A 10,413-nucleotide genomic window follows, 5' to 3' on the forward strand; every position below is an offset into this window, starting at 1 on the left:
CTGTCTTCTGGAGAAACATGGACCCAGATTTCCACCCCCCAAGAATGCTGTTTACCCTTTGGGGGTGAAAGTGCTACCCAAGGGTTGCCAGGTTTTATTTTATTTATTTATTTGTTTATTTAATGTTTTTTTAAGATTTTCTTTTTTAAATTTTATTATTTATTTGACAGACAGAGATCACAAGTAGGCAAAGAGGCAGGCAAAGAGAGAGAGGGGGAAGCAGGCTCCCCGCTGAGCAGAGAGCCCAATGCGGGGCTTGATCCCAGGACCCTGGGATCATGACCTGAGCCAAAGGCAGAGGTTTAACCCACTGAGCCACCCAGGCGCCCCTGTTGCCAGGTTTTATGATGCAAACTTTTAACTCCAAGGTAGTGAGGGAACTTCTAACTATGGGATGAAGAGATCAGCAAATCCTTTTGTCCAAAAGCAAGTATAAAATTGGACAGAACTGTCAGAAGCAATGGTTTAAGTTCTCTGGAAATTAACCAAAGGTAAATAATGAATTGAGAATCATTTAGTCATGAAAAACTGCCATCTCTTCAAATGAGATCATCAGGAAACTGTGATCTCCTTGACTGGGGTCATTCCCCTATCCCCACTGGAGCTTAACAGGCAAGAAGGACAGAGCTGCTTGGAAAAATTAGTGTCTTTGTGCCCGAGGGGGCAGGCTTAATTTCAGACAGAAGATGGAAACACACCACAGACTCATCATTTGCTGCTGTAAGAGCAGCAAACTTAGTGATGTAGTTTTGGAACGTAGGTGAGTCTTGGTGGGTGAGGTCTGGAGCCAACCATCAAGGAAGATTCTTGAGATGTCCTTGGTGCACAATGGTGATTTTGTTAAACCATGGGGACAGGACCCATGAGCAGAAAGGGCTGCTGCACTGGGGCTGTGAGACACAAATGATGATATACTTGGGAGCTGGGGGAGGTAAGGAAAAGGGAGGTTTCCAAAGGATTTTCATGTTAAAAGACTCACAGGATACCAGGGGCCTTGCCATTTTCAAGGTGGTTTTTCCCTCTAGTCAGGCATTAACATTAAGAGGGTTGTGAGCTGCCTGCAGGAATATCACGTGTGTCCCACCCAGTGGGGAAGGGGGGTTACAGAGTGTCATCTCGCACTTTGCCCTCAGCTTGTCTTCTGCTCCCTCATCAGTCGGACAGGGAGAGGGGAAAACTCAAAGCTCTTCTAGCCTCAGTTTATGGACCCAGTTGGGGCAAGCAGAAGACCCACCAGAAATTTAGATGTGAGGTCCTGGAAATAAAAGAGCCACTGAAAGCCTGGAAAAAGCTTTTCATACGTAGGTCTCTGCCTAGAGCGCTCTTCACATGCACGGGAAGAACAGTGAATGGTGGGAGCCCAGCCGAAAGCTAAAGCCCGGCTAATTCGAGAACTGACTGAACTCTGAATGCCTTGCCAGGCTGTGACAGTGACAAATGCCTCCAGACATTTCCAGATATCTTTTAGCAGGAATAGGGGAGGAATATTGCTCACAGTTGAGAACCACTGCTCCAATTATTATGGAAATAACATTTTTTAAAAAGCCTTAAAAATGAAGAGTGGAATTAAAATGGTCTACTAGAAACTTTTTTTTTTTTAAAGATTTTATTTATTTATTTGACAGACAGAGATCACAAGTAGGCAGAGAAGCAGGCAGAGAGAGAGGAGGGGAAGCAGGCTCCCTGCTGAGCAGACAGCCCGACGTGGGGCTCGATCCCAGGACCCTGGGATCATGACCTGAGCCGAAGGCAGAGGCTTTAACCCACTGAGCCACCCAGGCGCCCCTACTAGAAACTTTTTAACATAAGAGATGGCAGTAAATGAGGAACAGAGGAAAAATGATATAAGACCTAAAGAAAATAAATTAATAAGAAAATATTATAAATTAAATAATAATAGAAATAGCAAAATAGAAAAGAAAATAAACAGCAAAGTGACAGATACAAATCCAATGACATTAAGGTGCCTGGGTGGCTCAGTTGGTTAAGCGTCTGACTCATGATCTCAGGGCCATGGGGTTGAATCCTGTACTGGACTCAGGGCAGAGTCTGCTTAAGGTCTGCTCCCTTTCCCTCTGCCCCTCCCCCCAATTCATGCGCATTCTTGCTCTCTCTCTCAAAAAAAAAACTAATGACGTTAATAACTACATTACTGTAAATGAACTAAACTTTCCGATCAAAGGTAGAAATTGTGAGACTGTATAAAAAACAAGACCTGGGGTGCCTGAGTGGCTCAGTGGGTTGGGGCCTCTGCCTTCGGCTCGGGTCATGGTCCCAGGGTCCTTGGATCGAGCCCCATATCGGGCTCTCTGCTCCTCGGGGAGCCTGCTTCCTCCTCTCTCTCTGCCTTCCTCTCTGCCTACTTGTGATCTCTGTCTGTCAAATAAATAAATAAATAATTAAAAAAAAAAAAAAACAAAAAACAAGACCTAACTATACAGTCTATAAGAGACATGTTTTATTTTTTTGTTTGTCTGTTTTTAAGTAAACTCTACACCCAATTGTGGGGCTTAAGCTCACTACTCCGGCATTAAGAGTTGCACACTCTACCAACTGAGCCAGCCAGGAGCCCCTAGAAGAGACATATTTTAGATCCCCAAACACAAACAGATTGAAAATATGAAGATCAGGGGCGCCTGGGTGGCTCAGTGGGTTAAAGCCTCTGCCTTCGGCTCGGGTCATGATCTCGGAGTCCTGGGATCGAGCCCCACGTCGGGCTCTCTGCTCTGGCGGGAGCCTGCCTCCCCCTCTCTCTCTGCCTGCCTCTCTGCCTACTTGTGATCTCTCTCTCTCTGTCAAATAAATAAATAAAATGTTTTAAAAAAAAAGAAAATATGAAGATCAAAAAAGTTTTGCCACACAAATAGTAATTGTAAGAGAACTTAAGTAGCTGTATTAATCAACTTTAAGAATACAAATATTACTAGAGATAGAGACATTGTATAATGTCATTATACCTTTAGAAGGTATAAAATTTATAATGTACATGCACCTAACAACTGACCCCCAAAATAACAGGAAGCAACATGAACAGAACTGGAAGGAAAAACAGACCACTCAATAATTACAGCTGGAGATTTAAGTGTTCCTCTCTTGAGTATTGATAAAACAGAAAATTAGTAAGATAAGGAGACTTGAACATTATCAACCAACTTGACCTAACCAATAGCTATAGAACACTCTACTCAACAAACAGAATAACTTTCTTAAAAAAAAAAAAAGAAGACTTTATTTATTTGTTGGTCAGAGGGAGAGAACACAAGCAGGGGTAGCAGGAGGCAGATGGAGAAGCAGGATCCCCAGTGAGCAAGGAGGCTTAGGTGGGGTTCAATTGCAGGACCCTCAGATCATGACCTAAGCTGAAAGCAGATGCTTACCTGACTGAGCCATCCAGGCGTCCCTAGAATAACTTTCTTTTCAAGCACACATGAAACATTCTCTAGAGTAAATAATATATGAGGCCATAAACAAATATCAGTAAAATTTAAAAGACTGAAGATATACAAAAGAGAGGAGTTAAATTGGAATTCAACAAGAAAAAATTTGAAAGCACCCCAAATATTTGGAAATTAAGACACACCTGAATAATCCTTTGGGCAAAGGAAAAAATCACATGGGAAATCAGAAAGGATCTTGAGTTGAGTGAAATGAAAACAAAATTTACAGGGTGCAACTAAAGCTGTGTTTATAGGAAGTTTTATAACATTTCATGTGCTCGGTATCATCAATAACAGGGAAGAACAAATTTTTTTTTAGGAAAATGCAAATTAAAACCATAAAGGGATACCACTGCATGCATAGTGGTGTGGCTATAATCCAAAAAACTGACAATGCTAAGGGTTGTTGAGGGTATGGAGAAAACAGAACTCTCACACATTGCACATTGCTGATGGGAATGTATAATGATAAAATGTCTTTGGAAAACAGTTTGGCAGTCTCTTAAAAAGTTAAACATATCATATGATACAGCAGTTCCCCTCCGAGGTATCTACTCAAGAGAAATGAAAGCATGTGTTCACATGAAGGCTATTTGAATTTCACAGTAGCATTCTCTATATTAGTTCCAAACTGGAGGCAATCCAAATGGCCGTCACTGGTGAATGGATAAAATGTGATATATCCATATTATAGAATACAATTCAGCAATAAAAAAGAATGAACTCTTGAGTTATGCAGCAACATGGATAAACCCAAAAACATTATTCTAAGTAGAAAAAAAAAGCCAGACACAAAAGACTATATGTTGTAGGATTCTATTTATATAGAATTTCTAGAAAAGGTAAATCTATAGAGACAGAAAACAAATCCGTGGAAGTGGGAACTGATTTCATGCACAAGAGAATATTTTGGATGAAGAAAATTTTTTCAGTACTGGATTGTGTGATGGTTGCACAAAATTATATAAATTTAGTAAAAAAATTATTGAGCTATACGGTTACATAAAATTCAATAAGTGAACTCTGTAGATTATATCTCAACAAAACTATTTTAAAACAAAGTTAAGTATCTCTATCCTGCAAAGGAAACAACCCGAAGACCAAAGCTGATTGATTCTTAGAAATGTCTCCAAACTCTTCTCAATTCTCTGCTGTTAAGAGAGGCCTGGGTTCCTAAGAAAAGGAGAATTCCTGGAGTCTTCATAGACACGTCCCTATCATCTGACCTAAAGATTCAGAAGTATAAGTATTAAACCTGTCAAATACCAAAGACTATAAAGGAAGAAGCTATTGCTAAAGATCCCCCAAAAGAATTGACTTATTCTGTGTGGCAGAGACTGCCAGCTTTCCCACAATATACATCCTCTCCTTTATCCACCATAATTGGATTTTTAGCTGAACCCATGGCTACTCAGAATGAGAACCACCTCCCTTGCAGCTAGGTCTGACAATGTGACTAAATTCTGGCCAATGTACTTGAGCACAAGCAAGATGTGCAAAACATCTGTGCTGTACCCTTATAGGATACAGTCCTGTCCTTCTTTCCCCCATTCCAGCTGCCTAGAGCCATCCTGGACTGCTGGATAGCAGAGCGGGAAGGCTGAAAATCTCTGAGCCCCTGACAAATCAATAGAGAGAAGATACCATGCCATGCCAGGTTTTTCCATGAGGGAAGAAGGAAATACCTGTCTTGTGTAATCCGCTCTTAATTTGGGTGTCAGCAATAAGAATATGATATTTGGGGGCGCCTGGGTGGCTCAGTGGGTTAAGCCTCTGCCTTCAGCTCGGGTCATGATCCCAGAGTCCTGGGACCGAGCCCCACATTGGGTTCTCTGCTCAGCAGGGAGCCTGCTTCCCTTCCTCTCTCTCTGCCTGCCACTCTGCCTACTTATGATCTCTGTCAAGTAAGCAAATGGAATCTTAAAGAAAAAAAAAAAAGAATGTGATCTTTGTATACAATCCAGAGGCTATCGAGTGTGTCAGTTATTTTCAAATGTATCCATTAACCATTCAGGAGTAAAGAAGAATGAGAGAGGGAGGAGGGAAAAGAAGGAGAGAGTGGAGGCGGGGCGGAGATTTCTATCCAACATCGCCATCGGAAGCATTTTCTTGCTGAGCAACAAGGAGACCACTATATACCTAGGGAGAACGGTTATGATTGGTAAACTTCTCTTTCTTCATGTAAAGGACAACAAAAGCCAATGTGAGAAATCCCAGCAACTAGTGAGGCCACTCTACCATGGGAGGGGAAGTTCCTTCAGGCTCCCAGTTCCAGATCTTAGCGCAGAGCTCATGAGAAGCCCCTATAAAGAGGCATCCTAGGTCCTCTTCTGTCTTTTGGGAACTTATCCTCTCTCCTGGTTTTCCCAGGACCCCAATTCCTGCAGCTACTTGCCAACAGTTTCCTTTTTTTTCTAGTTCACAGTAAGACTCTGCTAGACACTGCAGTAGACAGAGGTCCAAAGTCCAAGAAATTAGGTGGATTCAGAATGGACCAGTGAAATTTGGGAAAGATCAGGAGAAGAACCGCCTTTTTCCAGAAACTGCTATGGCTCCCCATTGCACAGAAGACGGAATACTCATTCTCTAGCTTGACCTGTGACTCACTCACCAGGTCCATTATCTGACTCTATCTCTCCATTTCAAAGTTTTTCTTGTACATTATCTCAGGGATGCTTTATCACAGTCCTACTTTACTGGGAAAAAACACTGGATCACTGAGAGGTTAGATGACTTACCTGAGGTCACACAGAGTGGAGCTGGAATGTTTTGCAGGTATCCAGACTCCAACTCCCATATGCTCCATTGTACCAGCATGTGCAGGAGCTCTGGGCAAAGACCTTGAATGTGGACAAGCAAGACCCATTAAAAAATGTTCCGATGATCTGAGGTGAAAGAAAACTTTTAAACAGGACGTAGGGTATATAAAAAAATTTTATAAAATTATGAAGTACTATACAAAGATTACTTGTTATTAAATAGTTTTTACTAATAGGAGACATGTTTATATACCTATGGCTACATACCATAGACTATGACTAAGTAGAATTAGCTGCTGTCTTAGATCCAAATCATTGTTCTTTTCTGCCAAAGTAGGTAATTAAGAGCAAATTTTACAATTTAATAGTGTCTCTCTCTTATTTAGCAGACTGGTGTCATCTTCTCATGGGACCAGTATTTGGAATAAGAGGACATCTAGATTAAGAGAAATATATCTATGTCATACCTCCACCCTCACATACTCCTTCCCCCACTGGATGGCTGCAGACATGCTCTCTGTTTTAGGGAAGCCCAGGACCACCGACTCCAGCCTCTCTGACGTCTGGCCTCCCAGCTGCTGAACCTTCTTCTCCTTCTGACACACAGCCAGCACCCTCAAGCCTCACAGATCCAGCTACCTGGCCAACAGGTTCCCGAAGCACGAGTCACACATAATAATTAAGCCATTGTTGTCTTGGATGTGGCCAACCCATCACCTGCCTCTCCTGGTACTGGTATGGAAGGTGGTAGAGCCCTATGGGGGGGATAGCGGGGTGGAGTGTGTGGGGAGGGTGCTCCTCATTCTTCAGTAGAAGGAGAAATTCAGACCTCTCCTTCCCTGGCAAACTTAGAAGAGCTGGCATTTCTGTCCTGATTTTGAAAGGCTCTTGAAATTGCACAAGACAGGGGATTTCACAAGATTTCTAAAGAGAGTCTCAATTCTGCCTTTGAAGCTGTTTACTTCCAGTTCATTTTCGTATCCTGGTTGAAACTTGCCCCTGACTATTAAAAAAAAACACACACACAAACAATTTTAAAGATCCTTATACCTCCTGCTCCTCTGTTGGACATTGCCAAAGGAACATTTTGTTTGTTGTTTCAAGTTTGACATTAAAATTCTCTGTATCCATTTGTTCTGGTCCAGATGCAGTATTTACACTTTTGTTGTTCAAGAATGTCTCAGAGAGTCTGGCCAGGTGATAGTTCAATGACCAGGCAGCCCCATGATACTCTGGATTGCGCTCTCTCCTCCCACCTCCCCCAGCTTCTGGGTTGAGGTTCATTGGAGATCAGAGAGCTTGCCAAGCCTCAGGGGAAAGGCAGGGGAAAGTCATGTAGAAGAGGAGACCTATGGATGACAGAGGTTCCTCTGCCTTCACAGGGAAAGAGTTGGAAGAGAGGCCCAAGCAAGGCTGGTTAGGAGAGGTTAGGAGAGGTTTCCAAAGGTTCATGGGAACAGAAGCAAGCCACATCACAACTCCTGGCTAGAAAACCCTGCTCCAAGTGTGTGGGCACAGAGATGTTCTCTGGGATGAATAAACAATGACACATTCAAAGGTAGGATTTTAGAACTAGAAGGACCTGTTCTGCCAGTTGCTTATGGGGTATGTAATTATTCTCTCTGGGCCTCTAGTTTCCCATTAAAACTGGAATAATATCTATGAAGGTTCTTGTGAAGATTAAAGTGCCTAGAACAGTGCCTGGCAGGTAGGAAGCACTATGTAAGTGTATGCTCTTGTGTGGGGGCTGGAATCCTGACTACCACTTGTTAGCTATATAATCTTGTGCAAATGACTTAATCTTCCCCAGACCATAGTTTTCTCCTCTATAAAATAGGGGTAACATCAAAGGGCTTGTTAGGGAGATTAAATTAAAATTAAAACACTAAGCACTTAAAACACTGAGTGCTTGGGACTGAGTAATGTCTGGTAAATGTTAATTATTTCTGTTTCTATTATTTTATTGGTATATTTCTCTCATCATATCTACTCTTGCTCCTCCTGTATCCTTCCAACCAGGTTCATTCCAACTAATTCCCCAATGGCAACAAAAATGATCTACTTTAAAAATAAATAGCCTCAAGGGGAACCCTCTTACACTGTTGGTGGGAATGCAAACTGATGCAGTCACTGTGGAAAACAATATGGAGGTTCCTCACAATGTTAAAAATAGAACTACCCCATGACCCAGCAATTGCACTGCTAGGTGTTTATCTGAAGGACACAAAAATAGTGATTCAAAGGGACACATGCACCCCAATGTTTATAGCAGCAATGTCCAAAATAGCTGAAATATGGAAAGAGCATAGATGTCCATCGATAGATGAATGGATAGAGAATGTGGTATACATCCACAATGGAATATTACTCAGCCAACAGAAAGAATGAAGTCTTGCCATTTACAGTGGCTCAGTCAGTTAAGCCTCCTCCCTTCTGCTCAGGTCATGATCCCGGGGTCCTGGGATCAAGCCCGTAGTAGGGTTCTCTGCTCAGCAGGAAGTCTGCTTCTCCCTCTGCCCCTCCTCCTGCTTGTACTCTCTCTCACAAGCCCTGCCCCCATAAATAAATAAAATCCTCTTTTTTAAAGATAGTTTTTTTTTTTTTAAGATTTTATTTATTCATTTGCCAGAGAGAGAGAGCACAAGCAGGGGGAACAGCAGGCAGAGTGAGAAGGAGAAGCAGGCTCCCCACTGAGCAGGGAGCCCAATGCTGGATTTGAACCAAGAACCCTGGGATCATGACCTGAGCTGAAGGCAGATGCTTAACTAGCTGAGCCACCCAGCCATCCCAAATAAGTAAAATCTTAAAAAAAAAGAAAAAGAAAAAGAAAAAAATCTTGCCATTTGCAATGATGTGGATGGAACTAGAGGGTATTATGCTGAGTGAAATAAGAGAAGGGGTGCCTGGGTGGTTCAGTTGATTGTCTGCCTTAGGCTCAGGTCATGATCCTGGAGTCCTGGGACGTAGCCCCTACTGGGCTCCCTGCTCAGAGGAGAGTCTGCTTCTCTCTCTGACTCTCCCCCCTCTCATGCTCTTTCTCCCTCTCAAATAATAAAAAAAAGGAAATAAGTCAAAGAAAGACAATTATCATATGATTTCATTCATACGTGGAATTTAAGAAACAAAACAAATGAACATAGGGGAGGGGAGGAAAAATAAGATAAAAACAGAGGGAGGCAAACCATAAGAGACTTTTAAGTATAGGAAACAAATTGAGGGGAGGGGATGGTGGGTGGGGAGATGTAGCAACTGGATGATGGGCATTATTTTTTTTAAGATTTTATTTTATTTTTTATTTGTATTTATTTTAAGACTTTATTTATTTGAGAGGGCACTTGATGTAATAATGAGCACTGGGTGTTACATGCAACTGATGAATTACTAAATTCTACCCCTGAAACTAATAATACACTATATGTTAACTAAATTGAATGTAAATAAAAACATTTTTAAAGGAAATGAATAAAAATAATTAGCCTCAAAACAAATCTATAGAGACAGCAGGCCCATCAATGGTTGTCTGGAGACTTGGCAGAAACCAATGTTATTGAAAGGAGGGAAGATTTACTGCAAAGAGACACCAGGAGCTTTTTGGGATGAGATAAATGTCCTATATCTTGGCATGGTGGTTGCACAGATATATTTATAAGTCAAAACTCATCAAACTTTATAGTCAAAAGAATACATTTTGTTTAATATAAATTTTATCTCAATAACATTGGTTTTAAAAAAAAAGGTAAACAACCTCCTTGGTCATCTATTACATTACTAAATTTTCTCTGCTTAATGGCATTTATCAGTATATAAAATTATTTCATTTATTTTTTTATTTGTGTATTGCCAAGCACCTCCACTCCGTCAGAATATAAACTGCTTGGAAGCACGGACTCAGTCTTGTCTACCACTCTAACTCCAGCATCTAGAACTACACCTGGCACATAGTGGAAGCATAATAAATTCTTTTTTGACAGAGTAACTGATTAAAATCCTTCATTGGTTCTGCCTCCAAATTATATACTGATTTCATTCATTCTCATTATCCCCACGACCACCACTTTAACCTACAGTACCATTATTTCTTTCTTGGACTATGCAATGGTCTCTTTGTTTCCACCATTGCTCCCTCATTTCAGTCTCCACAGAGCCCTTTCCAAAACTTACATCAGATCATATTACTTCTCTGCTTGAAATAAAAACAAAACAAAACAAAAACATGT

At 41.4% G+C, this 10,413-nt stretch overlaps 1 long non-coding RNA gene across 1 annotated transcript; it reads right to left on the reverse strand.

Annotated features, from left to right (window-relative positions):
• Window positions 1-4,240: 4,240 nt before the first annotated feature.
• LOC308347804 lies at window positions 4,241-6,793 on the reverse strand. The gene is made up of 3 exons (XR_013967279.1): window positions 6,664-6,793; window positions 6,176-6,277; window positions 4,241-5,576 (listed from the first exon to the last, which is right to left on the reverse strand). It is a non-coding gene; the product is annotated as an uncharacterized lncRNA (long non-coding RNA).
• Window positions 6,794-10,413: the final 3,620 nt, after the last annotated feature.

Source organism: Martes martes, assembly GCF_963455335.1.
Source record: "Martes martes genome assembly, chromosome: 8".
Taxonomy (NCBI): domain Eukaryota; kingdom Metazoa; phylum Chordata; class Mammalia; order Carnivora; family Mustelidae; genus Martes; species Martes martes.